The sequence below is a fragment of the Elephas maximus genome, chromosome 4 (assembly GCF_024166365.1).
Source record: "Elephas maximus indicus isolate mEleMax1 chromosome 4, mEleMax1 primary haplotype, whole genome shotgun sequence".
In the NCBI taxonomy this organism is placed as follows: Eukaryota; Metazoa; Chordata; class Mammalia; order Proboscidea; family Elephantidae; genus Elephas; species Elephas maximus.
The window spans coordinates 84,370,442-84,397,290 of NC_064822.1; the positions used below are offsets into that span (position 1 = coordinate 84,370,442).

At 40.6% G+C, this 26,849-nt stretch overlaps 1 protein-coding gene across 29 annotated transcripts in view; it reads right to left on the reverse strand.

The window, feature by feature from the left end:
- The window catches only part of LMNTD1 (lamin tail domain containing 1), a 504,435-nt gene that overhangs the window by 178,938 nt on the left and 298,648 nt on the right, over positions 1–26,849 (reverse strand). For 23 of the 29 annotated variants that reach the window (XM_049882678.1, XM_049882672.1, XM_049882674.1 and 20 more), the window contains 2 exons: positions 22,101–22,157; positions 7,454–7,568 (listed from right to left, as the gene is read on the reverse strand). The exons of 1 other annotated variant lie outside the window; for it this stretch is intronic. The gene's annotated coding sequence lies outside the window, so the exon portion shown is untranslated. Of the gene's footprint in view, positions 1–7,453; positions 7,569–8,840; positions 8,927–22,100; positions 22,158–26,849 lie in introns of all 29 variants that reach the window. 5 more of the 29 variants (XM_049882661.1, XM_049882655.1, XM_049882651.1 and 2 more) reach the window with 3 other exon arrangements.

The window sequence follows — 26,849 nt, forward strand, 5'->3', positions numbered from 1 at the left end:
GGCCCTTCAATTTTTTCTTTTGTTATGGGTCAGTTCAAATTTTGTGTCTGTTTGTGTTACTTTAGGTAGGTAGTGTGTTTCTAGATATTTGTGCGTTTCCCTTAGGTTTTCAAATTTGTTAGAGTACAGTTTTTCGTAGTATGCTGTTATGATCCTTTTTATTTCAGTTATTTCTGTTTTAATGTCATCCAACTCACTTCTTATTCCAGTTATTTGCATTTTCTCCTGCTTTCTTTTGTCAATTTGGCCAGGGTTTGTCAATTTTACTGTTTTTTTTTTTTTTTTTGATCAATTATACTGATCCTTTCAAAGAACCAGCCTTTAGTTTTGTTGATTCTTTGTATTGTTTTCTTAGTATTGCCTTGACTGCCTCTCCAGATGGAAGTTCTAAGCCTATACCCTTTATTCCCCCTTTATGCTTTGAGGTGATCGTCAGCTACAGACTGACGTTTCTGGTTCCCTGTTTTCCATCTTTTAGGTTTATTTTATTTTTGAAAGTTCTTTATTTGGGTTGATATCTGACTGATGTTGTCATCTGTTTCAATTATTTCTGTTCTAATTTTTATTACTTCATTTCTTCTGGCAACTGTGGGCTTCTGTTTCTGCTCTCTTTCTAATTGTTTGAGTTCCAGGGTTAATGTTTTTATTTTGGCCCTTCTTTTTTGATGTGTGCATTTATTACTGTAAATTGGCCTCTGACCACGGCTTTTGCTGTGCCCCAAACGTAATGGTATGTTGTGTTTTCATTCTCACTTGATTCTAGGAATTTTTTAATTCCATCTTTGATTTCTTCTATTACCCAGTAGTTTTTAAGCAGGGTGTTATGTAGTTTCCATGTATTAGACTTACTTGCCTTGCTTTTCCTGTTATTGATTTCCACTTTTATAGCATTGTGATCAGAGGAGATGCTTTGTATTATTTAAATGTTTTTGAATTTGTTGAAGCTTGCTTTGTGTCCTAAAATGTGTTCTGTTCTGGAGAATGATCCATGAACATTGGAGAAAAATGTATACATTGCTGCTGGGGTGAAGTGTTCTGTATATGTCTACAAGATCAAGTTGGTTGTTAGTTGATTGTGGTATTTAGATCTTCTGTGTCTTTGTTGAGTTTCTTCCTAATTGTTCTGTCCTTCACTGAGAGTGGTGTGTTAAAACCTCCTAGTATTATTGAGGAAGTATCTATTTCTCTTTTCAGTGTTGTTGGAGTTAGTTTTGTGTATTTTGGAGCTCTGTTATTTGGTACATATATTTTGTTACGTTGTATTCTCTTGGTGGATTAATCCTTTAATCATTATGTAATATCCTTCATTGTCTTTTATGACAGATTTTGCCTCAAATTCTATTTATCATAGATTAATATTGCGACTCCTGATCTTTTCTGGTTGTTTACTTGATATATCTTTTCCATCCTTTAAGTTTTAGTTTATTTATATCTTTGTGTCTAAAGTGTGTCTCTTGCAGACAGCATATTGATGGGTCATAGTTTTTTTTATCCACTCTGCCTCTCCATCTCTTTACCGGTACATTTAGGTCATTTACATTCAGTGTGATTATCAATAGGTATGAATTTACTGCTGTCATTTTGTTATGCCTTTTTTTTGTGCTGTTGACTGTGTCTTTGTTCTGCTTAATCTTCTGTGCTGAGCTTTCTTTGATTGTGTTTTGTCTTTTCATTTCCTTCATTGTTGTTGGCTTTGTGTGTACTGAGTCTCTATGATTGTCTTCTTTTATATTTTAATGAGTAGGTTTGTTAACTTTCATCATGGCTGCCCTGAAATTTACCTTTATCTGCCTAAGTTTAAAGCAGTCACTTACTTCTTGATATCGCCTGGATTCTCTCTCTGTATGGAAGTTCTAAACCTATACCCTTTATTCCCGCTTTATGTTTTGAAGTGGTCACCAGTTACAGATTCATGTCTCTGGCTCCCTGTTTTCCATCTTTTAGCTTTATTTTATTTTTGAGGGTTCTTTATCTAGGTTGATATCTGACTGATGTTGTCATGTGTTTTAATCTCAAGTTGTTGTTTGGTGTTGTTAGTTTTCTCTCTGAAGGACTCCCTATAACATTTCTCGTAAAGTTGCTCTGGTTTTTACAAATTCCCTTAATGTCTGTTTACTTCGGAATGTCCTAAGGGTAATTTTGCTGGATATATCATTCTTGGTTGGCAGTTTTTTACTTTCAAAGCTTTATATATATCATCCCATTGCCATCTAACCTGTATAGTTTCTGCTGAGTAATCAGAGTTTAGTCTTATCAATGCCCCTTCATAGTTAATCTTTCGTTTTTCCTGAGCTGCTTTCAGGTTTTGGCAAGTTTGATTATATGGCTCCATGTTCTTCTTTTGGGATCTCTCCTGTATGGGGTTTGTTGTGCTTCTTGAATGGTTATCTTCTCATTTTTCCTGATATTAGGGAAGTTTTCTCTCAGTAAATCTGCAATAATTGTCTGTTTTTTGTTGACTCCTCTCCTTTGAGATTTCGATGACGTGTAAGTTATTCCTCTTGATGATGTCCCATATAACTCTTGGACTTTCTTCATTCTTTTATTGATTGATTGGTTGATTGATTGATTGTTCCTCAGACAGATTAGCGTCAAGGGATTGGTCTTCTATTCCACTGATCTTGCCTTTCATTGTTTCAATTCTACTCCTATGACTTTTCATTGAGCTGTCTATTTCTAAGACTTTATTGTTAAGCTTCTGGATTTCTAGTTGCTGTTTTTGTATAGTTTCCATTTGTCTATTTTGTCACTTTGTTCTTGTATTGTTTTCCTGAGTTCTTCTAGTGTTTTGTCTTTGCTTTTCTTGGTTTTGTCTGTGTTTTCCATAGTTTTGTCTGTGTTTTCCTTCATTCCTTTAAGGACTCTATATGTAAGTCTTTTGAATGCTTTATCAGGAAGCTCCATAACCTTTTCTTCCTTAGGGAGGCTTTCTGGTTCTTTATTTTTGGTCACTTGCTGGGCACATCTTGCCCTGCTTCTTTAGGTTGTTTGCTTTTGTCTGTTGTCTCCAGGACATTAAGCAGGTTATTGTATTTATTTTTTAATTGTACAATTGTTTGCTGGGTCTTGTTTTTTGTTTTGTTTTGATGATTCCTAGCACATGTGTCTGGTGTGGTGCTCTGGACTGGCCATGTTGGAGTTCTCTCTACTTGTCTCTGGGCAAGTGGGGCAGTATGTAGGTGTGGGCACTCAGGTCTCTGTTTACTGGTCTTGTGGGCAGCGGAGGGCGGACTGGTTGAGCTTTGACAGCACAGGAGTAGGGAGTGGTACTCTTCTTGCAGGTGGAGAGGACAGTGTGGTGGATGTGGCAAGTGAGTGGGGGCGTGTTTGTCACTTCTCACCAGTTAGGGGAGGGAGGCATTGGTGGTAGAGGGAGAGCGGTGGATGGGTGTGCACACAGTCACTCTGCCTCCAACTCCTGCATGAAGGGAAGGAGGAAGGGGCTACAGAGGACTATGTGTGCAGTTGCAGCTCCTCTGCCCCCTCACTAAGGAGGTTGAGGGAGGAAGTCCCACCTGGCAGATGAGTGCACAGAGGTGCTGCCTTGTGCTGGGCTGGGGGAGTGAAGAAGGGGTTCAGGGGGATGTGCACTTAGTCATGTCTCCTCTGCCCCTTGCTGGGTGTGGGAAAGGAGAAGGGAGTGACAGGCAGGCTCCCTCGCTGTCTTGCCACCACTGTCCCCCACTGGGCCCTTGGGGAGCGTGTGCGTGACAGGCAGGTGAATGCGTGGGGGCACACTTAATCTCACTCATTGGGTTGGCAAGGGGGGTAGTGAGCAGGGTCGGGTGCGGTAGGGAGGAAGAGGATAGGCTCATGTTGTGGTCCCCCAGTCAGATGAGGCAGTTAGAGCATGGGACCTTCTGCTGCCTCCAATCAGGAGGATGGAGTGAGGGGGATTGTGTCCCTCCAGCTATGATATGCAGGTGGTGGGGCACCTCATGTCTATTGCAACCAGTGAACAAGATCTGTCCCCTCTCGAGTGCAACGGGGGTGCTGACCAGGGACCAGTTGGGTAGAAGATCTCCCATTGACAGTCCGTGGGTCCACTGCCTCATGTATACCACTGACCTCTGAGGTCAGGGGCCAGCGCTCCTGAGCATCTTCTGCTCTGGTTCCTGGCTCCTCCCCTGCTTTTACTTCTTTCTGTATGTGTCTGTAGAGTTTCTCTGTTCCTTCTGGGAAAGTCATGAAGTTGCTTGCTGTCTTCTTTACCAAGGGTAGCTTCTGGCTTTGTCCTAAGTTGGCCACATTGGGTTGGATGGCTAGCTGAACTCCTCCATTCTATGTTACTCCTCTTTCATTGCTTTCACTCACTTTTTTCCTCCTTCAGGTATCCAGTCCAGTTCTTAGATCTTCTTTTTTGATGTTCAGAGTTTCTGGATTATTATCTGCTCCTGTCTGTTTTTTTGGGGTCTTTAGTGCAGGGGGATGTTACTGTGCATGTGACTAAGCTGCCATCTTGGCTCCCTTCAGAAAAGCCAAATTTTAGTCAGTTGTTCCCTTAGTTTTTCATTCTGTTAATTATAAAATATAAGTCTAATATGCCTATGTATAGTTGTGAAAATGGCTGAGGCATTGAAGGGGACTCATACTATTCAGCACGAAAAGGCAGACCCTCTTTCTAAGACGAGCTACGAATTTCAACAAAGCTTAACTTCCATACCAGAATACCAAGACAGAGTCTCAGACCTTTTATTTTATGATAGTAGTATAAAACTTAGAATGTTCATTGATAGAAAAAAAAAAAAATCCCTTGGCAATTGGTTGAAGCTCAACAATGACTCTACATGAGATTACCACATAATACGTGCAATAGATGTTTTCAATTTCCTCATCTGATGGGTGACTTAGCCCTTGTTCAGCAAGTTACTTCTGCCTCATAACCACAGTATAAAAATTAAGTGTTCATAATCTTTTTTAGAGGGTAGAGGTCACTAAAGAGCCACATCTCAAATAGAATGTTTGATTATCAAAGAGCCTTATTTTCAGGGATCATGGCGAGGAAGCCCTTCCTGACTATGTAAATGCCAAAGTACTTTTCAAAATGTTTTAAGAGCATCTGCCTGAATTGAAATTATTCAATAGGTGGTTTTCAACCAACTCCTCAAATTATGGCCCTAAACCTTGAAAATAAAACAACCCAGGAGTTGTCTAAAGCTTCAGCCTGCACATGTCATTGTCTATGCACATGATTTGTGTCCCATCCTGAGCCTAACCTGGGGTTCAGACATCCCAGATGTGTATGACAAAGAGGTATCCTGAAACGTTTTTTGGAGAATTCAGAATGATAAGCTTGACCAAGAAACACATTAAGACAGGAATGAGCCTGAGTGTGGCTTGGTAGTTGGCCTCAGAATCCTCCATGCTCACCTCAGCCTCATGAACTCATATCCAGATGAGAGAGAGAGAAAGGGAGAATGAATTGTAAAAGTAAAAACTGGAACATCTTTTTTCACTAAGAGTTGGTTCCATTGAACATTGAAGCACCCGTTGCCCTACGTCGACCTCTTGCTAAGGCACTGCGACCCAGAAGGTGGTGGCGGGCGCCCTCTCCTACCTCACTCCAGATCTTGGTGCAGCTTCAGCACTGTGAGAATACCAGAACTTTAACAGCATTGCCCAGTGTGAGAGGGAGGGTCAGAGGCCACACTTGGTGGGAGGGGATTTGTCAGGAGCTTTTGAGAGACCGTCACTGTGAACTGTTAAAAATACTTGTTACGGAGAGTCATTTTGCAGAGAATAAAGTCTGAGATAATTCACAAGTTTCTGGTCAACTGATATGCGGAACAAAGAAAGAAATAGATAATGAACTGCTCAGTTTTGAACATGTTGTGTTTGAGACACCTATCAAACTTCTAAGGGAAGGAGTCAAGAGGACAGTTAAGAGCTTTAGAGTCTGGGTACAGCTATAAATTTTGGTATAATCAATGTAGAGATGTTAATTGACGTAATGATCCAGAGGAAGTACACGAAGAGAGGGGGAAAAATGGCAAAGACAAAGCCCTGGAAACACCCACATTAAAGGAGCTGCAAAAAATGACGTTAATGGGGAAGATTCTGGTGATAGGGTGTCTTAGTCATCTAGTGTTGGTATAACAAATACCACAAGTGGATGGCTTTAACGAAGAGAAATTTATTTTTTCACAGTCTAGGAGTCTAGAAGTCCAAATTCAGGGTGTCAGCTCTGGGGGAAGGCTTTCTTTGTCAGCTCTGGAAGAAGGTCCTTCCTGTCAATCTTCCCCTGTACTAGGAGTGTCTCTGCACAGGCACCCCAGTCCAAGGGACATGCTCGGCTCCCAGTGCATCTTTCTTGGTGATATGATGTCCCCCAACCTTTGCTTGGTTCCCTTTCCTTTTATCTCTTGTAAGATAAAAGGTGGTGCAGGCCACACCCCAGGGAAACTCCTTTTACATTGGACCAGGGATGTGACCTGAGCAAGGGTGTTACATCCCATCCTAATCCTCTTTAACCACAGGCAAAGATTATAATTTATAACACATAGGAAAATCACAAAATGGAGAATCATGGCCTAACCGAGTTGACACATATTTTTGGGGGATACAATTCCATACATGACATAGGGTTAGCCTGGGGAGGTAAGAAGGAGATCTGGAGAAAGTTGCTGTCCATAGAAATAATACGTGGAACTTAATCTGCAGAGTTTCTTTTTTTTTTGAAAATATTATCACTCCTCCGTTTCAGAGGAACTGACTGCAGAGTATTAAATCTGAAATTGGGCTTGGAAATAAAGGAACAATTTTAAAGACTTTGTTTTAAGGATATAAATCAGTGAGTAGTTAAGCCATGGAACAATAAACAGCCATTAGCTGAAGCATAGCAATGTAATTCCCAGTAACTTTTATTTTTTTTAATTGATTGTCTGGCAAAACACTATTAACATAAAGAATCACATTAACTGATGCTTATGAAGTGATTAATCTCTCTATTCCTCTCCAGTAATTTGAAACTTTCTATAAGATGTCCTTGTAAGAAGTAGTATTTTAGTAGGGACTTTACAAGGGCTTTCATTTTACAACATTTTAGAGTGTGGTGCCATAGCACTCAGTATTCTAACTCAACACCAGCCTCCTTTGACTTAGACATATGTAGGTTCAGAAGACACAGGACAGTGAATCCAGCACTGAAATTTCAGAGAGCAGCTGTTCCTTTGTTGTTAACTGAAAAATAAGCGGACCACTGTCCTTTTTACAAAAAGAATGCCTACTTGATAAGGAATAATGTTGACAGCATGGCCAAGTTCCTCTATTTTTTCTTTCTTTAAATTAACCACTTGACATTTGCCCTATTATGTCAGATTGTTGGGGCTCTGTGTCCAAGTCCTACAATCTCCAAGCCCTTGACCCATGAGGAATCCTGCTGACACCAAGCATTTATCCTCCTGCAGAACCTAGATGGGTAGCAGAAGAGGGTGATGGCTGCAAATGCTATATACCTTCCTCACAAAATTGAGCAGAGAGAAGAATGCTGCAACTTCAGTGTTGGCCTTTCTGTTCATCCATTCCCAGAATTCTCAAGCCCTCAGGAACTCAATGAGCAGTAATTGCATCTGGCAATTGATCAAAAAAAGAGAAAAAAAAAAAGTTGCTGTTGATTCCAATTCTTGGCAAGTCTATATGTCTCTGAGTACAACTATGCTTTGTAGGTTTTCAATGGCTAATTTCTCAGAAGTAGATCACCAGGCCTTTCTTCTGAGGTACCTCTAGGTAGACTGGAACTGCCAACCTTTTTGTTAGCAGTGTGTCAACCATAATGGATAGGTACTTCAAGTAACAAACGAAACCAAACTCACTGCCATTGAGTCAATTTTGACTCATAGCGACCCTGTAGGACAGAGTAGAACTGCCCCATATGGTTTCCAAGACTAAATCTTTACAGAAGCAAACTGCCACATCTTTCTCACACGGAATGGCTGGTGGGTTCAAATCGCAGACCTTTTGGTTAGCAGCCAAGCATTTTAACCACTGTACCACCAGGGCTCCCCAGTCAGCAATTAGTGGATCCTAGTTCCTCTTTCTGCACAATCCCTTGACAGTTCTGATGATATTCCCACCTGTAGGTTCACTTCTGTCCTTCTCAGACATGAAGTATTTAATGCCTGTGGGGCCCTTGATACCTTCACAGTCAGGAAGAGCTTAATATTTATTGCCCCAGGAGGTGGTCCACTGGCTTGTATTGTGTTACATCAATGCTATACCAAGGTGTTAGGAAACACCTTGCTGCCTGGCCTGCCTCAGGGTGTGAGGCCCCAGTGTGCTGATCCACACACTGCAGCTTACTCCTCTATAGGGTCCCCATTCTGACAATGGGCTTCCTGCACTTGACTTGCCTTTAAGAACTGGCCCTCCTTTGCTCTTGTTAGTTCTGTCATCTGGTAACTGAAGCTTTGCCTGCATTCCGGTTCAGGGGAAGGTCTAGGTTACGCTTACACATGCCTTCTGGATGCAGGCTGCTGGTCTCTTTTTTGCATCATGAAGTGCTGCAGTGGACCACTTGCTGGAGGTTTCTATGACTGTGAAATTCAGTGCTTTCTCCCAACCCAGAGGTATCCTTCCTGGCACCCTTGGAATTGGCACAGGTCGTTTGTGGCTCAGCCTGCATTTACTAAGAGGGCTTATGTTGGATTAACTACACTGCCCTCTGCTCTGTCCTGCAGAGAAGAAAATTTTGATATGTCCCTGAAAGATCCCAAACTATACCGTTAACATCTAACGCACAAGAATGCTCCACTCCACATCAATGCTATACCATCAAGTGTCTGTGAAATGAACTTCGTTTGACATATTGAACATTCAAGGTACACCAATTGGTCTCTATTCACCTGGAACAATAGATGGAGAAGGAGAGCCAGGAACATGAGGAGGAGATGGAATGCGTGGCTAATTGCCTCCCTGAACAAATGCCACACTGTAAGGGGGGAAAAATTACTGATTGTAAACTCCATAAACAGCAGGTTTCAGAGGGTGAGATGCAATTAATAAAACTTTATGTTAAAAAAAAATCACAGGGGTTTTAGGACCTGAGTATTAATTCCACCACTGCTACTAATCATCTATTTGGAAATGTAGGGTGAGCAATTGTCCTAGTTTGCCCAGGACTCTCTCAGATTAAGCACTGAAAGTTTCACAAACTGGGCTTGGTTGTCACCATAGGTAAATGAGTCAATCTCTCTACTTAGTCTTGATCTGTAAAACAGGAAGGGACCCAATTATAATTACATATAAAATTATAACTTGATGTCTTAGTTATCTAGTGCTGCTATAACAGAAATACAGGTTAATGGCTTCAACAAAGAGAAATTTATTCTCTCACAATTTAGGAGGCTAGAAGTCCAAATTCAGGGCTCCAGCTCCAGGGGAAGGCTTTCTATTCTGTCAGCTCTGGGGGAAGGTCCTTGTCATCAATATTTGTTTGGGTCTGGTCTGGGAGTTTCTCAGTGCAAGGATCCTGGGTCAAAAGGACATGCTTTTCTCCTGGCTCTTCTTTCTTGGTGGTATAAGGTCACTCTCCTTTCTGTTCATTTCTCTCTTTTATATGTCAAAAGAGGTTGACTCAAGATACAACCTAATCCTGTAGATTGAGTCCTGCCTCATTAATATAACTGCCTCTAATCCTGCCTCATTAACATCATAGAGGTTAGGATTTACCACACATCAGAGCACAAATTGGGGAACAACCACAATACTGGGAACCATAGCCTAGCCAAGCTGACACACATTTGGGGGGATACGATTCAATCCATAACGCTTGGTGATTATCTTTTTAAACTGCAGCCTCTCACTGTCCACTTAGCACACCGTAACTGCACAGTAAAAAAAAAAAAAAAAACTTCCTGCTAAATGGGGCCCTTTCCACTTAGACCTCTTGTCCTTTTAAGGAACGTTTTCACGTTCCCTAGTTCCCTATGTGGCACCTTCTGTTCCTGAGACAGTCATTAATGCCACCTTCCTGACCCAGACAGTGACCCTAGCTCCGTGGGGTATCTTTTATCCAAATGCAGTAGTTGTCGTGGTATTGTCATGGTCTGACTGATATGTTGCAAAGTCCCATTTTTTTCCATCCTACAATGAGTGCTTTAAGTGTTTAAATCGGGGGTGGGGGGTGGGGGGAGGAAGAAACCCTAATGCTGGGTTAAGCCAAACACACAGCTTTTTGTTTGGTTTGGTTTTGGTTTTTTATATTCAGCAGGACTTCTCGAAGTCTTAATTTGCTAATACACATTGTGGATCTCCAAAGGAATACAGATTCATTGTTTCCCAATGTACTTGATCCTGGATGCCTTTGGGAGAATAACATCTATTAATACCTTGTGGAACTCGTGTCTTGGAACAAGGTTAAAACTAAGTGCAGGAAGCCAATATGTGCTATGATTTGAGGGGTAAGGGGAGTTCATACATAAAATTATCAATCCCCTTGTCTGTCACCTCACAATCCCATTCCTTTGGGATTTAATTTTATCATCCCAAACTATTAACAAGTGATCTCATAGCAGACATTGCTTGAAAGATATGAGAGAAAAAGTAAGTGGGCAGAAGGAGAGGAGGAGCAAAGTATGCTTTGTTCTAGAGGCCCACGGGGCATATTAGCATATTACAGTCTCCCTTTGGGGGGCTGAGGTGGGGGCAAAAATGTCATAAAGAGAGCAGAAAGGATGGCAAGCAGGGGAGTTCAGAAGTTGTTAAAGATACAGCTCACATCCTTCACTCATTCAACAAATGATAAGAAGTGATGGATTAGAGACTCAATTGTCAAATTCCTGAGCCAACTGTTCTGTTTAGGAAAAAATTGCCAAATATATACCCAGTCTTTTTTTACAGGCTAGATGTGTTCTAGAAAAGCCAGCCTTTATAAAAGTTTATTAAGCACATCTCCTACAGGGTTCCATTATAAGAATAGAGAGAGATTTCTGGGGTGGGGTGGGGGTGGGGAAGGACTAGGCCTACATATAGAATATCATTATGGTAGAGTGAAAAGAGCCCATAATTTATCTGCTGTGTAATGCAGAGTATGTCATTTCCCCTCATGAGGGTTCAATTTTCTTTTGAAAACAAGGATGATAATAACAACAATACCCATTTCCCGAGGTGATTGTGAGGATCAACTTAAATTAGTTATGTGAAAAGCCCTATTAGACAGACGGTCACCACTCTGAGGACAGGAACCATGTATTTTCAGCATTGTCTGAGGGTCTAGCACATGACTGTCACGTACTATATACCTGTTGAATAGTAAATTAATGCTTTATAAACTCTAAATCTCTGAACAAATTCTTGTTTGATTTTTGTTCATTTCTTTTTATAGCTTGAGTGTTTCATAGCAGAGTTCTAAGACTTTGGGATTTCATTACATCTCCTGTCTACTCCATTTTATCTAAGAAAGGGCAGCACTTTCAAACTCAAAAATACTGAAGATATCATTCCTGAATATGGGGCAGTCCTTCCAAGAAAGAACGATTCGCATCTTTAGACTGTCCAATAATATAATAATTGTATCACATGGCCTATATTGAGTACCTACTGTCCTATATGTTTATAAGTAATAACTAATTGAATCCTCACCATCCCCTATGGAACACCTATTATTATTATTCTCATTTTATAGATGAGAAAACTGATGTACAATGAGGTTAAGTAGCTCCCCCAAGATCATAGAGCCAGAGCTCAAAGCAGGAAGATGGACTCCACAGCTGTCTCCCTTGACCATATGCCTTGTTGCCTCTCCTTGTTCTTGAGGTTACCTTTATTTTTCACTAGAAAAAAAAACATCATCATGGACCAGTCCTGGTCTGAAGTCTGGGGAACTACTGATTTTGTTTTACTTGAGGATTCTTTTGCTATAAATATCCCTCCCTCTGAAGTCCTAGAACCCAGGAATTTCATCTACAATGTGGGATAAAAATGAAGGGGTAGTTCTGATTAGAAGATAACAGTGTGGGAGGAGAAAAATAAACAGGTGGGCTTTTAGTAAAGAGAGGAAAAAATCAGAAAGACATGTACTAAGTGGGGGTAAAATCTATTCTATTACAGGGGGAAAATGTATCAGGAGTAATCGGTAAAATTAAAAAGGGTTAAATCAGTAGACTCAAGTACTGGTCACAAAGTCTTTCTGGAAAATCCAAGAATATAAAAGAGGATGAGACTGCAGATGTTGCCTTCTCCAGTCCACAGAAGTGAAATGAGCCAAGATCACAGGTGGAGTCATACTAAATGGAATAGAGGGTGTAAATGACACTGAACTCTGCGTACGCGGGGTCTCTCCTCAAACTCATGAGTTAATCAGTGCAGAGTGGGGCAAACTGTGGTCTGTCACCTCTCCCCATTAATAGTGGTGGTGCTGGCTTGTAGTTGCCACAGAGTCAATTCCAACTCATGGCAACCCATGCATTACAAAGTAGAACTGCTCCACAGAGTTTTCTTGTCTGTATTCTTTTTGTTTGTTTGTTTTTAATTCTGCTTTAGATTAAGGTTTACAGAGCAAATCAGTTTCTTATTAAACAATTAATACACATATTGTTTTGTAACATTGGTTGCCAACCCCACGGCGCATCAACACTCTCCCCTTCTTGACCTTGGGTTCCCTCTTGCCAGCTTTCGTGTCCCCTTCTGCCTTCTTGTCCTTGCCGCTCGGATGGTGTACCCACTTAGTCTCTTTTAGTTTTATGGGCCTGTCTAATCTTTGGATGAAGGGAGAAACTCAGGAGTGACTTCAGTACTGAGTTAAAGGAATGTCTGGGGGCCACACTCTTGGAGTTTCTCCATTCTCTATCAGACCAGTAAGTGTGGTCTGTTTTTGTGAGTTAGAATTTTGTTTTACATTTTTCTCCAGCTCTGTCCAGGACCCTCTATTGTGATCTCTGTCAGAGCAGTCAGTGGTAGTAACTGGAGACCATCTAGTTGTGCTGGTCTTAGTCTGGTGGAGGCTGTGGTAGTTATGGTCCATTAGTCCTTTGGATTAATCTTTCCCTTGTGTCTTTGGTTTTCTTCATTCTCCCTTGCTCCAGATGGGGTGTGATCAGTGGAGTATTTTAGATAGCCGTCCAGAAGTTTTAAGACCCCAGATGCTACTCACCAAAGTAGGATATAGAACATTTTCTTTATAAACTATGTTATTTATGTTCTTGGCTGTACTCTTAACAGAAGCCAATCACCGGGTTTTTTCTTCTGTGGTGCCACTGAGTGGGTTCAACCACCACTTTTAGGTTAGCAGTTGAGCTCAAACTGTTTGAGCCACCTAGGGACCTCCCTTAGGAGCTGTTGTTGTTGTTGTTAGGTGCCATCCAGTCAGCTCTGACTCATAGTGACCCTATGTACAACAGAAGGATACCCAGTTTTGTGCCATCCTCACAATCATTGCTATATCTGAGTCCATTGTTGCAGCCACTGTATCAATCCATCTTGTTGCAGGTCTTTCTCTTTTCACTGACCATCTCCCTTACCAAACATGATGTCCTTCTCCAGGGACTGGTGCTTCCTGACAACATGTTCGAAGTACATGAGATGAAGTCTCGCCATCCTTACTTTCAAGGAGCATTCTGGCTGAACTTCTTCCACGACAGACTTGTTCGTTCTTCTGGCAGTCCCTGATATATTCAGGATCCTTCGCCGACACCATAATTCAAAGGCATCAATTCTTCTTCGGTCTTCCTTATTCATTGTCCAGCTTTAGCGTGCATATGAGAGGATTGACAATATCATGGCTTGAAACATGCACACCTTAGTCCTCAAAGTGATATCTTTGCTTTTCATCACTTTAAAGAAGTCTTTTGCAACAGATTTGCCTGATGCAATATGTTGTTTGATTTCTTGACTGCTGCTTCTGTGGGTGTTGATTGTGGATCCAAGTAAAATGAAATCCTTGACAGCTTCAATCTTTTCTCCATTTACCATGATGTTGCTTATTGGTCCAGTTGTGAAGATTTTTGTTTCCTTTTTGTTGAGGTGTAATCCATACTGAAGGCTGTCATCTTTGATCTTCATCAGTAAGTGCTTCAAGTCCTCTTCACTTTCAGCAAGCAAGGGTGTGTCATCTGCATATCACAGGTTGTTAATGAGTCTTCCTCCAGTCCTAATGCCACATCCTTCTTCATATAGTCCAGCTTCTTGAGTCATTCGCTCAGCTTACAGATTGAATAAGTATGGTGAAAGAATACAACCCTGACACATACCTTTCCTGATTTTAAACCACACAGTACCCCTTTGTTCTGTTTGAATGACTTCCTCTTGATCTATGTACACGTTCTCTGCATGAGCACAATTAAGTGTTCTGGAAGTCCCATTCTTTGCAATGTTATCTATAAATCGTTATGATCCACAGAGTGAAATCCCTTTCCATAGTCAGGAAAACAGAGGTAATCGTTTTTCTGGTATTTTCTGCTTTCAGCCAACATCCATCTGATATCAGCAATGATATCCCTTGTTCCATGTCCTCTTCTAAATCCAGCTTGAATTTCTGACAGTTTCCTCTCAATGTGCTGCCACAATCATTTTTTTAATTATCTTCAAAATGGTTGCAGTAAGCCTAAGGGGTATGCTTAGGGATATGAGAATTTCAGGAACTGACATTCAGCTGGATCCACGCCAGACTCTGCCAATAGGGGGCATGAGAGGTAGTCTGGAGTCTGGGGGAGCACAGGAGGATTTGTTCCTTCTGGCTGCTTCCTGTTCCTGGGAATGTCTCCCCAGCAACATTTTTTCACTCACAGTAGTTGTTCCAGTGGCAACTGGTTGCAATTTTCAGATTCTTTTCCCTCACCTTCCTAGGACCAGTTTCAACGTGTGCTCTCAGAATTACCAGCACCAGCCAGTCAGTGCCCCCTCCTCAGAGGATGGGCGTGCCAACTCAGCAGGATCCCTGCTCCAAGGTTTTAAGTTCTAGTAACGCCAACCTCTTGTTTTTGTTTCCACAGCCCTAGGAATGGAAGCTGCTTCCTGGAGTTACTATCTGTTACCTCGGGATTTCCTCTTGCCTTTCAGTCCTCCGATACCTGTTTGACTGATCTCTTCGTTAAAATACCTGGTGTGGTTTCTGTTTTTTCTGGCTGCACCCTTGTTGGAACAGTGGCCATATCCACCACCATTTCTTTAACACTAACTCTGGGTACCCCTCACCTGTCACTTGATATTGCAAATTTGCATTATTATTGAGGATTTTCATGTATGTGCTTTGAGAGCCCACTTAGGTAAAAGCTTCTAGAAGCACAGAGAAAAGCTTATAGTGTTTGGATTCAGAAAGACATGGATTTCAGATCTGGGTCCTCTATTTCCCACAAAAAGCGATTTTGTGCAAATTATTTAACAACTCTGTGTTTCACTCTCCTCATATATACGAGTGACAATAATGCCTGCTCTGTAATGACGTTGAGGGGATATAATGAATAAAACACATAAAGCACAGAAAAAGGCATTCAGTTTATAAAGGCACACAAATGAATGGCTATTTTTTTTGTATGCCTGCACAGTTACCTAGGACACTGACTCGTGTACAGTAGGCACTTAATACATACTTGATGATGATTCAAGATTGCTTTTTTATGTGTGTGTCTGTGTACCGTGCCATTGGACACTGGCTTGTATGTAGTAGTACTCAATGAATATTTGTGGGTGATGATAAAAGTAAGTTTGGACTATTTGATTAATAGCCTATAACACATTATAATACATTTGTTGTATGTATTCACTATAAAATAAACTCCTCTGTTCTGTCTGCAAAGAATACCAGAGCACACTGTTTGGTTGAAGTCTGTCTCTCCTCTACAGGTACACCATGCATGGACCAAGTACTGGTAAACTGTGTTTAGAACAAAAGATCTGTTATCTGTTGAGGTGTTCCTTCTGATAGAAAGACATTAAACTCTTTCTGGGTGATCTTTCCTGAGGCAAAAAATGCTGACATGAGCCTATGACTTTCATTAAAAACAAACCAAACAAGTTGCTGTTGAGTCACTTCCAATATATAGTGACCCCATGTGTGTCACAGTAGAACTGAGCTCCATAGGGCTTTCAAGGCTGTGACTTTTCAGAAGCAGATCACCAGGTCTTTCTTCTCAGGTGCCTTTGAGTGGATTATAACAGACAACCTTCTAGTAAGTAATCAAGCACTTAACCATATGCACTACCCAGAAACTACATGACTTTCATTATTAACTCTTACTTTCAATGAAAATGGCAAACGCGCACTGCCTATAATGCACAGGAATTGCGAACAACCCTGAGAACAGTGTAAGCGTTTTGGTAGTGGAGCAGCAGAGTGTGAATTCCTATAGCCTCAGAGTGTCCTTGAAGAGTCTGAAAGCAGAGCTGCATGTGTAATGGTGGGGAAGGAATAATAGCCATAAGGGCGCCTGGGGAGGAAGTTCAGCGCAACTCTGACAGACTCTGCTAAGTGCAGTGTAGTATAAAAACGTTTTATTGTCCCTGTAGCTTACTTCCCTTAGATAAGGTCCATCACATGCTAAACATAAAAGTAACTAGAATCCTTGAAGGGTTTGAGAAAAGCTTACTTATCTCTTTCAGTTAGTCTTTAGAATATATTCATGAACAACAGCAACAACAAAAAAGTATCCAGCATATTTACATTTATGTTTATAGATACTAAGTTCTTTAAGAGATTGGACAGCCAAGACCTCCTGTTTGCTATTGCAGGGAAGGGATACTGCCAAAGTGGTTCCTTCAGGTAAGTGACATTCATTTGTGATGTCTGAAAATAAGTCCTGGCTCAGGAGTTTAACTTTGCTGATTTTAAAAATTGCTGCCCTCCTCACAGCTGAGGTGGATCAAAGACGTGTTTCTCAGGTACAGTGGTTCTCAGACTTTAGTGCACATCAGGATTACCTGGAGGGCTTGTTAACACACGGATTGCTGGGCCATACCCCCAGGGTGCAGCTTGAACTGAGTTCCCAAGCAATGCTGATGCTGCTGGTCCAAGACCCACACTCTGAGAACCACCGCTACAGCAGAAATTCAATCAGGAGTGGAAACTCACCACTCGCTTTATCCTATCACAGAGCCTGGTGCATATTAAATACATAACAAAGTATACTGAACGACTAAATAATGGAAGGAGGGAAGGGAGGGAGGAGAATATCTCTGCATAAAGAGATCTGAGTGGCTGTTAGGTGAGCTGGGTTCTAGTCTAACAGGACTTTACTTTCCTAAGCTGTAGATGTTGGCCTAGACTCTCTCAAGCTCCATAGTTCTAAGTTCATTTCTATTTTAAAGAAGAAGAAATGCTTAGTGTGATGGTTAATGTTAATTGTCAACTTGGCTAGGTTCTTGTGCCCAGTTGTTGTTGGTCAAGCACCAATCTAGACACTGCTGTGAAGGTATTTTGTAGATGTGATTACCATTTACAATCAGTTGGCTGATTGTAATTGAGATTATCCTCTATTTGTGGGTGGGCCACATCCAATCAGTTGGAGGTTTTAAGAGAAAAAGCTGAGGTTTCCCAGAGAAGAAGGAATTCACCCTCAAGAGTGTAACATAGAAATCCTGTCTGAGCTTCCTGCTTGCCAGCTTGCCCTACGGATTTTGGACTCAAGACTGCAGCATCAACCCCTGGCTGAGTTTCCAGGCTGCTAGCCAGCCCTATAGATTTCGGACATGCCAGTCCCCCACAATCATGTGAGCCAATTCCTTAAAATAAATCTCTCTGTCTCTACCTCTCTGTGTCTGTCTTTATATATCTACAGATTCCCTCTTGGTTCTGTTTCTCCGGAGAACCCTGACTAATATGCTCAGCAACTGTTTAAAACAAACAAGTCATTCAATGGCAGCAAAGCATTTATTACAAACCTATTATGTGCCAGGTATTGTACTAAAAACGTTGTAGCATTATTTCATTTATTCCTCACAATAACGCCATTACACCCATTTTTCAGACGAGGAAACTGAGTTTGTAACCTGAGGAAATGGCCAACTTGGGATTCCAATCCAGATTCTTCTGGCTCCAAAGCCTTTGTTCTTACACTGTACTGTACCACAGACATTTGTGGGGCATTGAATACAGGAAAGTCACCACATTTTGGGGAAACCTCATGGAGTTTATAGTCTAATGACAGGCAAGCTATTATTAAAAAAAAAATCTGAATTTGGAATACAAGATTTGTCAAAATGTCACTGTGATATGAGTTTTAAGGTACTATTTACAGCGGTCTTTAAAAGCATGGATTCGGGAATCAGACTGAGTTTGAATCCCATTTCCATCAGTTATGAGCTATATTACCTTGGTTGAGTTACATAATCTCTCTGCACCTCAATTTCTTTACCCGATTTACCTCATAGAGGTGTTGTAGGGATTGAATGAGTTAATATATGTAAAGCAACTACTGCTATATCTAAGGCAACTACTGCTAGTCACGCGGCAATCAGCAGCTGAGTGTTCATCAGTATTATTACTTCCAGCACCTAGGTCCGTGTCTGGCACACGGAAGACAATCACTATAGATGTGTTGAATGAATACTAAAAACTCTGTACTCCCTGGAGATCATAGCAGTTATCCATAGAGTGTTCATTGTTTCCTATAACTGAATTCTGAGAGCTCACTGTTGGCCTTTGAATAGTGTCTTCCTTTTCTCAGGGCACCAATTTCCATAACATTTATTACTACCTTTCAAAGTGCCTGCCTATTCCTAGCTCAGTGATGTTGTATTAACAGAGCTTTGATGTGCTACATAAATACAGAGTAAGAAAATGAGGCACAACCCTGAAATTCTCTTTAAATGCCTGACAGTGTTCAGTTCTCATTTCATAGCTGAAGATGATAGAGACTTAAAAGAAAACAACCAGGAAGAACTTTTGAATTGCCTTTTAATATATATCCTGTGTATAAATTAAAGGCGATCACCACTAATTTTACAGATCAGAGCAACTTAATAAAAAACCACTGGGAAACTCAAAGCTTCGCTCATCCTTCCTTCAAAAAGTGGCTCGTTGCCAAAGAATTAATAGCAGAACACAGGAAAGCGAGAGCTGTGGTTTGTCCTCTGACATTTAAAAGTCTACCTGAGCTCTTTAGCGCACAGGCACTGAATGTTCAACAACGTTCTAAAATTTCCAGCGCTGCTGCTTCCTTCAGCACTTTAATTCCTAGGATATGCCAGGATTGCACATTAGCAGACAGCTAAGTCCTGCAGAAACCTCATGATATATGTCACATTATAACTGGCTTCGCTTCCTTCAGGGGCTGTGAAGTTTCTTTGCCTTTTCTGATGTTCCACCTTCTCTTTCAACTTTTGCCTTTGTGGATTTGGGATGATCAGTTTTCTGCAAGATTTATAAACAACAGCTTTGATGTCAGACAGATGTATGGTGTCAACATACTGCAATTCAAGAAAATTCTCTTTTCCCTTTAGGATATAATGTTGTGTTCTTTGCTCTGCTGACTGCTCATTTTGATACAATAGAACAAACTTCACCTCCTTGGGTTTCTCTTAGAGGGGAAAATTTTAAATCAGTCTTCATTCCAAGAGAGAACTTAATTTGGTATAATGTCCCTAATTTCATTAAATCATCACGCTATGGTCAAAAAGGATTCACCCTTCATATACCTAAAATTCACAGCCACTTACGTCTCAGCAGAAAACCCACAAAGTATTAACTATCAGAGTACTTCAATTTTCACATGGTTATATCAAATAAAAATCAGATTTAATATACAATTGAAACTCAACATCTCTAAGAGTCATCATTGATTCTACCCCTTAACCTTCTGAGTGAAATAAAAACAGGTCTTATCAATATCCCTGGATAACTTCATTATACTGCCTTATCAGCATGACGGGAGCCCTGGTGGCACAGTGGTTAAGGGCTTGGCTGCTAACCGAAAGGTTGGTGGTTCGTATCCACCAGCTGCTCCTTGGGAACCCTGGGGCGCAGTTCTACTTTGTCCTATAGGGTCGCTGTGATCAGAATTGATTAGGTGGCAATGGGTTTTGGTTTATCAGTATAACAATGGACACAGGACACAGAGCTGGTGGGTTGAGTACAAGCGTGGAATCAGTTCCTTTAGGGCTGCGGCATGAAGCACCTCACTAATGACGATTTTCATACCATCACCTAGAGCTTACCTTATTCACTTGTAGCATTTAATTCAAATCAATTAACTTATTTAAAAATTCAGTTCCTCAGTCTCACTACCTACATTTCAAGCTGAATAGCCACATGAGGTTGATGGTTACTATACTGAGCGGCATAGATGTGGAATATTACTATCACTGCAGAAAGTTGTCTTGGATAACACTGATGGAAAGTCTTAGGGTTGATAGGGACCTTAGAGAAGGTAACCAACCATTCCGTTTTGCCCAGGACTGAGGGATTTTCTGGACCAAGGAGACTTTCAGTGCAGACTGGGACAGTTGGTCACCCTAAGAGATCGCCTAATTCAACCAAATGTCTGATGTAGATATTCCTTCTGCAACAATTCTGATTTTGGACAATTCTGAGCCTGCTTGCTAAGTGATGTTATATATTAATTAATACTTGAAGCATGGAGTAATTGCATGGTTGTAGCAGAAGATTAAGCTAAAACAGTAAATGGGAACTCAGTTTCGGATTTGCATCCAGAGATGGAAAGTTCACAGGAGCAAGGCAGGTATTTCAAGCAACTGCAGTGAAATGGCCCACCCACTGAAAGGGAGCACTTTTCAAAAGTGGCCAACAAAGTAATGCAATGACCTCTGCCATATCCTGAAGCCTAGCTTCAAGGCACATGCTTGTTACAGACGGCTGGAATAGTCACGGTAGATGGGAATCCTGTTGTGATACTAACAGATAGGCTACCGCTGATTTTTTTTCTCCCAGAAGAAATCTATTTTTCCAAGTCATTGAATTTAAGAATTGAAAGAGGCCTGAGAGATCTTCCAGTCCAACTCCAATTTTGCAGAAGAGGAACCTGAAGCTCAAAGTGCCTAAGTGCCTTGCCCAAGGTTCCATATTGAGGGAAAAAAGCCTACATTGCTTTTCCAAAGAGTGAGAGCAAAAGGCAAAAGCACAGACTAGTTTGAATTCCTGTAAAGAAATTAATGTAATTTTAACTGAGTGTCACATTTTTATTATTTCTTCTCGACTATTGTTCACTGTTGTTAAAAACTGTTTTATTTGATATAATTCCATATTTGAAATCGCTTCTTATTGAGAAAATTGCTAGCAAACAGTAAATAGTTTGAAGAACATTCGGAATTAACAGCATATTGGATAGGAAAATGGTTAAATGTTATCAGATGGCAGAGCAGGGACAGAAGTACTTCAGTCTTATTTTGCTCCAGCTTTTGCACCCAGGAGAGTGATCACTTAATGAAAAGAGTATGAAAAACTTTGTAAGGAGGGAACTGAACCCCAAATTAATGGAGGAAATGGTAAGAGAGCATCTTTGGGGTTGTGTGCCATCAAGTCAATTCCAACTTATAACAACTTTACGGGACAGAGTAGGACTGCCCCCATAGGGTTGCCTAGGCTGTAATTTTTATGGGAGCAGATCACCAGGTCATTTCGCTTATGGTGCAGCTAGTGAGTTCGAACTGCTAGCCTTTCGGTTAGCAGCCAAGTGCTTAATCATTGTACCATCAGGGCTCCTTCAAGAACATGTGGACTCTTTGAACATGGTTAAAATTCAGGTGCCAGACGAGTTAGATCTTCAGATTCAAAGCTGGCATCACAACTGTGTGATATTCAGGAAGGGTCAGAATTGACTTGATGGCAATGCATTTGGTTTCTTTTGGTTTTATACATCATCAATGTTATCTGTAAATGGGGATTATAACAGAATCAATCCCACAAAGTTAAATAATATGTATAAAGTGTTTAGAACAATGCCTGGCATGTTTAATGATCAATAGCAAAAGAAACCTGCTGCCATGGAATCGATTTCAACTCATGGTGACCCCATGTGTTACAGAGTAGAACTGCTACATAGGGTTTTCTTGGCTGTAATATTTACAGAAGCAATTTGCCAGGCCTTTCTTCTGTGGCGCTGCTGGGTGGATTTGAACTTCCAACCTTGAGGTTAGTAGTTGAGTGCAAACCATTTGCACCACCCAGGGATTATGCTCAATAAATGCTATTATTATAATTATTATTATTAACTTACATAAATGATTTCAAGTCTCCAGATGCAGATCAATTATATTCCAGTGTGAAGAACAACCTGCAGAAATAATCTTTGATTGATGAATACACAGATTACAACAATGTCTGGTGTCTGCCAGTTTATGACTACTGCTTTATCCAAACCCACCCACTTAGTCGAGTCCATTCCAACTCATTATCAATAACATTAAATACCTGCATTCAGACACTTGCTAGAGCAGTGTTTCACAAATGCCAGTCATTAGATTAGCATCTGTATTAGTTTCCTATTCCTGCTGTTAACAAATTATCCTAAGTTTAGCATCTTAAAATAATGCAAATTTAATCTGTTATAGTCTAGAGGTCCAAGTCCAAAATGACTCTAATGGGATAACATCAAGGTGTTAGCAGGGCTGGTTCCTTCTGGAGGCTTCAGGAGAGATTCAATTCTTTGGATCATGGACGCTTCCTTTCATCACTCTGTCTTCTTGCTTTCATTGTCACATCTAATACTCTGTCTTTGATCTTCACGGCTTCCTCTTTTAAGCACCCTTGTAATCACATCATTGGGCCCACCCAGATAACCCAGGATAATTTTCTCCTCTCAAAATAGTTAATCACACTGCAAAGTTCCTTTTACCATACAAAATAACATTCACGGGTTCCTCTGGAGACTAGAGCATAAAAAACTTTACCAGTAACCAAATACGTTGCTCTTGAGTCCTTTCTGACTCATAGCAACCCTATAGGACAGAGTAGAACTGCCCTATAGAGTTTCCAAGGAATGGCTAGTGGATTTGAACCGCCAAACTTTTGGTTAGCAGCTGAGCTCTTAACCACTGTGCCACCAGGGCTCCAACTGCAACTTTGGGGGACATTATTTAGCCTAGCACACCATCCTTACCATTTGATTTTTACCATATCTGCTCACCAATAAGTAATAAGTAATATACTATTACTTATTAATATTTGTCTTTGTTTTTATTGTGCTTTAGATGGAAGTTTATAGCTCAAGTTAATTTCTCATACAAAAACTTATACACATATGGTTATGTGATATTAGTTGCAATCCCTATAATGTAACAGCACACTCCCCCTTTCCACCCCAGGTTTCTTTTGTCCATTCAATCATTTCCTGTCCCTTCCTGCCTTGTCAACCTGTCTATGGACAGAAGCTGCCCATTTGGTCTCGTGTATCTGTTTGAACTAAGAAGAACACTCCTGGAGGGTATTATTTTGTGTTTTATAGTCCAGGCTAATCTTTGTCTGAAGATGGGCTTCAGGAATGGTTTTAGTTCTGGGTTAACAGAGCATCCAGAGGCCATGGCTTGGGGGTTCCTTCAGTCCCAGTCAGATCATTAAGTCTGGTCCTTTTATGTGAAATTTGAGTTCTGCTCCACATTTTTCTCCCACTCCATCAGGAACTCCCTGTTGTGTTCCCTGTCAGGGAGGTCATTGATGGTAGCCCAGCACTAATTCCTATGTCTTAGTCTGGGTTCTCTAAAAAAAACAAAACCAGTAAAGTGTCTGTATATACAGAGAAAGAGAGAGAGAGAGAGACAGAGAGAGGTTTATGTCAAGTAAATGTCTCAAGCAGTTGTAGAGGCTGGAAAGCTCCAAGTCCATGGGTCACACTGAGGCTTCTGACTCACATAGCTGCAGGGGCCGATGAACCCAAGATCAGCAGGTCAGACAACAGGCCTCTGGTTCACAAGCTACAGGGGCTGGTAAATCCCAAGACCGGCAGATAAACGGCTAGCTCAAGTCCCAAGGACCAGAAGTCAGATGAACAGGAGCCAGCTGCAGGATCCAGAGCAAGAAAAAGCCTGCCAGTCTTGCCAGAAAGTCTATCTATATTGGGTGCAGGCTACCCTTCCCTCCAAAGAAACTCCCTTTCAACTGATTGGCTACTCACAGCAGATCCCATTATGGAGGTGATCACATTAATATCGGTGATTACATCATCATACAACTGCCATACTATATTATAACTGCCAAATCACTGAGAATCATGACCCAGTCAAGTTGACATACAACCTTAATGATCACATCTTAAAATATAGTTAATAGCCATGGAGGCTGGATAAGCCCTTGGTGCTACTACCCTGAGGTCATCTTTAAACCGTAAACCAAAAATATCTCCTGAAGTCTTTTTAAAACCAGGCAGTACTTTAGATTAACTAGTAAAAATGTCTGCCTTGAGCATTATGCTTTTTTAAGAACTATCTCTATGGAATCTAATTGACAATAACAACTCAAAAGATTAGACAGGAAACTTAGAGAACAGCGAGTTTATGTTAATGGAGGAGAAACAACTCAGAAAAGGAGGGTGAGAGTGGTTGCACAACTCAAAGAATGTAATCAATGTCACTGAATTGTGTATTTAGAAACTATTGAATTCATGTATTCGTGTTTGGCTGTGTGTGATCGTTAAGGTTGTATGTCAGCTTGGCTAGGCCATGATTCTTAGTGTTTGGTAAATATGATGATGTGATTCTCAGTCGTTTGGCAGTGATATGATGATGTGATTATTTCCATGATGAGATCAAATATAATGTGATCACCTCCATGATGGGACCTGCTGTGAGTAGCCAATCAGTTGAAAGAGAGTTTCCTTGGGGGCGTGGCCTACATCCAATGCAGGTGAACTCTCTGGCAAGGCTCGAAGGCTTTTGCTTGCTCTGGATCCTGCAGCTGGCTCCTGCTCATCTGACCTCTGGTTCTTGGGACTTGAGCTAGGAGCTTACCTGCCATCTTACACGCCAATCTTGCGATTCATTGTTCTTCACAGCCTGTGAGCAAGAGCCCTGATCTCTGACCTGCTGATATTACGTTCTTCAGCCCCTGTGGCTACATTAATCAGGAGAAGCCGTGAGCCTTACCCACGGATTTGGGACATTCTAGCCTCTACAATCGTGTGAGCCATTTCCTTGATATAAATCTCTATACACCCCGGTGGCACAGTGGTTAAGAGCTCAAGCTGCTAACCAAAAGGTCAGCAGTTCGAGTCCATCAGCCACTCCTTGGAAACCCTATGAGGCAGTCTACACTGTCCTATAGGGTTGCTATGAGTCGGAATCTACTTGATGGCAACAGGTTTGGTTTGGTATTGGTATACAGATATGTATATACTTTACTGGTTTTGCTTCTCTAGAGCACCCTGCCTAAGAGACTGTATATTCTCAACAACAACAAGATAAATAAAATAAAAAAGGAGAAGGCATAAAACCCAGCTTTTTGGGGTCCCATTTAAACTTGGGGTTGTATCTGTCCCCTGGAGTGTTCTGATGCCATCCCACAGTGGAAAGAACAGTTTTCATGATCTACACCAATGCAATACAGTTAAACACCTAAGCCATCAAAAGGCTGCTGATAGAATGATGACTGATGAAAATAGACATCACTAGCTATGTCAGGTTTTTGTGATGAGATGGACCAGAGAGGAACATATAACAGTGCTCAGGTCTGAAGTAATTGAGGCTGGATCTTGCCGTCAATTCATGCAAGACAGTATGTGCAGAAACCCAAACTACAACGATAATGAAAAAAAAAAAAAAAAAAACCTGGCAAAGAAATGACATAATAAAATGTTTGGCCTGAAATTTCTTTTTGAAAAAATGAGGCTTATACATAATATCCATCTTGAAGAAGATATAGTGCAAGTATGTTTTAGTCTTCCTCAATCCTTCAGACCTTCTGATAGGGGCCATTTCAAGTGACAGGAATTTAATCTTCCTGCCTCTATCTCTGGAGGTAGTTTAGTCTGTGACAAAGAGGCAATCTCCCACGCTATAATTTTAACTCCAGACAGCTTTTTGGAAATTCTAGGGCTATAAGTCTATTTGAAATCCTGACTTTTAACGTATGCATACATATAAACAGACTGCAAAGTATATAATCATAATACATGGTAATGCTTAGAACTAAAACATTTATCATACATGTGTTGTCATATACAATGGCCACCTTTCAGACACCCCAGACAGTACTTTATGTTATAGTATAGTGTCTTTAAATTTGACTTTATATAGTATAGATAACTGGGGACATAATAGGACTTTTTAAAATCAACTTTATGTTTTGTCTAAGAGGCGGGTCACTGGTGATGAACAAGTTTAGTTGTACATAGTGCTTAAGAGAGATTCATTCTCAATAAAACACATGAATCCAGATATTGCTAAAGTTGATATAAATTGTTTGAAAACATTATATTTTAAATAGCTGCTATTATAAAATATAACATTCAGTTAATGCACAATCTAACTTAATTTTATCCAAAGTTCTTCAATTGTGTGAATAATTAAAAAATACATAATTTAAAGACAGGGGGAATGAGAAATAGGCGAGGCCATGAATGTATGGACTTATTTTCCATTAGTTTACCATTCTGTTTTATTCCTGATACCATGATAACAAATAGCTTTAAAAAGTGTGTGTGTATTGGAAAGGAGAGGGTAGGGAGTGAGGAAAGAAATATAAAATCTATTACGATTATTTGTGAATCATCCTAAAGCATTCTGTATATAAATTTTTTAATCATGGCTTTGATCCCCAACTCGGTTAGAAATGGGATTTTAATAGAAACCAACTTTGCTTCTTGGAGTATTGTATGGTAGAAAATGAGGTAAAATGGCTTTCTCAAGTCTAAGTCTTCTGCCTGGACAAACATTTGATAAGAGTCTCACGTTTCCACTTCTGTAAAAAAAAACTTCTGTAGACTGCCTTAAATCCCTCAAAAATGTTGGTGTTAAATAGAGTTCTGTATGGTAAG